General features: G+C 40.3%; 1 protein-coding gene across 3 annotated transcripts in view; it reads right to left on the bottom strand.

Moving 5' to 3' along the window:
• LOC123505018 (hemicentin-1-like) overlaps positions 1-2,500 on the bottom strand; it is a 579,315-nt gene that overhangs the window by 33,028 nt on the left and 543,787 nt on the right. The gene's annotated exons all lie outside the window — the stretch shown is intronic.

Genomic DNA, 2,500 nt, shown 5'->3' with positions numbered 1-2,500 from the left:
AAATTCAATTGTAATTAGTAAGGTATGTACAATTAGTGTTATATAAGAGCGAATAGTGGCTGTGCCCAAGAGACTTATGGCATCTGCCCACTAACGCGCGCACACAGACGCACTTACACACACACACACACACACACACACACACACACACACACACACAAAAAAAAAAAAAAAACCACACACACCTACACACACACACACACACACACACACACACACACACACACACACACACACACACACACACACACACACACACACAATTCACTTGGGTATAGTACAGAGTCCTTGGTTCTACATTTCTTTCTTCCTTTCTTTATCAAAACAAACTTTATCTCGTCTCAACTTACAACGCAAACACAAGTGAGAACCAGGACAGACAGACAAACAGAGAAATAGGCGGACAGACAGTCAAGCAAATAGACAAACTGCAACGCGCGAAAAAGAAAGAACTGAAAAAAAAAACACTAAACCATCAAAAACACTCAAACCTTCAATAAAAACAAAAAGACAAACGAAGAAAACACACACATATAAAAAAAATAGAAAAAAAAAATATATGTAAAAAACGAAAACAATGAAAGACAACAGACCATTAACTAAACAAGTCCACCTGCTCCCCTTTCCCAGCCTGGAAAAAAAGGCAAAGAAAAAAAGGCAAGGAAAAAAAGCAAGATACGTAAAAAGAAAAAAATCGAGGCATCACGTCAGTATAGCAATGGGTTGGGTAGGGGGAGGTAGCGGTCGTCCCAGTCTACCATGCGTCACTCGGCTCGTACAGTATCGACAGCCGTGCCAAGATGGATGGTGCGCCGTTCATCTCGCTAGTCAAGGCCGCCACAAAGAACTTCCGGAGAGCCTTTGAACACAACTCCTTAGTCTACTCGGGAGAATTCATATCACTGCAAACAGAGACACATCCTTCTTCCGGCCTGTAATCTCCAAGCGTGCGGGGAGGAGGAGGGAGGAGGGAAGGAGAAATGAGCGATAAGAGGTGTCAGACAGTGAAAAAGCAAGCAAGCAAGACGAGGAGGAGGAGTTGCACGGGAAGGAGGAGGAAAGGCATGTATTGATGAATGAGTGGGGATGAATGAGTGACGGAAAGTATGAATTACGTGAATAAATGATTGAGGGAAGGAAGGAACGGAGGAATTGTGAAGGATTTATCTACTGTCATTGTTGTTATTGTTATTATCATTATTATTATTATTATTATTATTATTATTATTATTATTATTATTATTATTATTATTACTATTATTATTATTATTATTTGTCTTCTTTTCTCTGGTTTCATTCACATCACATTAGAAGTGATTATCATTCATTTCTCTTTATTCTAGTTTTGAAATCCGACAATTCTTTCCCCTTTCTATTTCTTCTCTGTATGGAATTCAGAACAGTGGGGTGTGACTTTATACATTCCTGGCTGTTTTTTTTTTTTTTTTTTTATTTCGCTCCATGTTTTACTGATGTATTTTTTTTTTACTTCGATAAATTCAGTATACGTTTTATCCTTCCTCACCACTCTCCTCACTTTCTTACTATTTCCTTTTATTTCCGTCTTACATTCTTTAACATTCCCCAGTTTCTCTCTCTCTCTCTCTCTCTCTCTCTCTCTCTCTCTCTCTCTCTCTCTCTCTCTCTCTCTCTCTCCACACGTACAACTTCTAAGCTCAAAACACATAAATATTTCCTGGTCCGGTTTTCTTTCTCAGTCCACGAACGAAATTTTTCTCTTTCCACAATGGCATACCACTGAGAGAAGTCAGTTCCCACACGTCTCACGCTACCATAGCTTAGGTCGCTTCTGGTCTGTCCTTCCTCATCGACTCAATCTTCTACCTTTCTATTTCAAGACTCTCACAGTCCAGTACCTACCGAGGCTTGCTTACACTGCTTTGAGACATCCAAGGAAACGAGCATATACTTAACGGTAACCAAGGTTCGTGACCCGAAAGAGTCCAAGAGTCTCGGGAGAAGGTTAACTCGAACGCGAAGGTACGGAGCTTTTCTTTCTTACCTTTTTTTTCCCATGTCCTTCGTCATTCACGAGGCACGAACGCATTTTTGCCAAATTAAGTATTTTTTTCACAACTCCAATTAAATTCCTGTAAAGTGGAGGAGGAAGAGGAGGAGAAAAAGGAGAGGAGGAGGAAAAAAGAAGAGAGAATGATGGAGGGAGGGGGAAATGTACGGATGGAGAGAGGAATGAGAAAGGAGAGGGTGCAAAAAAACAAGACGAGAAAGTAAGATTAAAAAGAATTAAAGATGAGAACATCGGCGATTGGCAGAGGGGATCATGATGAGAGAGAGAGAGAGAGAGAGAGAGAGAGAGAGAGAGAGAGAGAGAGAGAGAGAGAGAGAGAGAGAGAGAGAGAGAGAGAGAGAGAGAGAGAGAGAGAGAGAGAGAATGATGGATTGACAGACAGATGAGTCCTACTGATAAAAGGTAAACACAAAAAATAATATGATACAGATGTCTTTTTCATTCAGTCAT

This window comes from Portunus trituberculatus, chromosome 17, assembly GCF_017591435.1.
Source record: "Portunus trituberculatus isolate SZX2019 chromosome 17, ASM1759143v1, whole genome shotgun sequence".
Lineage (NCBI taxonomy): Eukaryota > Metazoa > Arthropoda > Malacostraca > Decapoda > Portunidae > Portunus > Portunus trituberculatus.
Note: the sequence above shows the minus strand (reverse complement) of the source record. Positions and strands in the feature narration are given on the sequence as shown.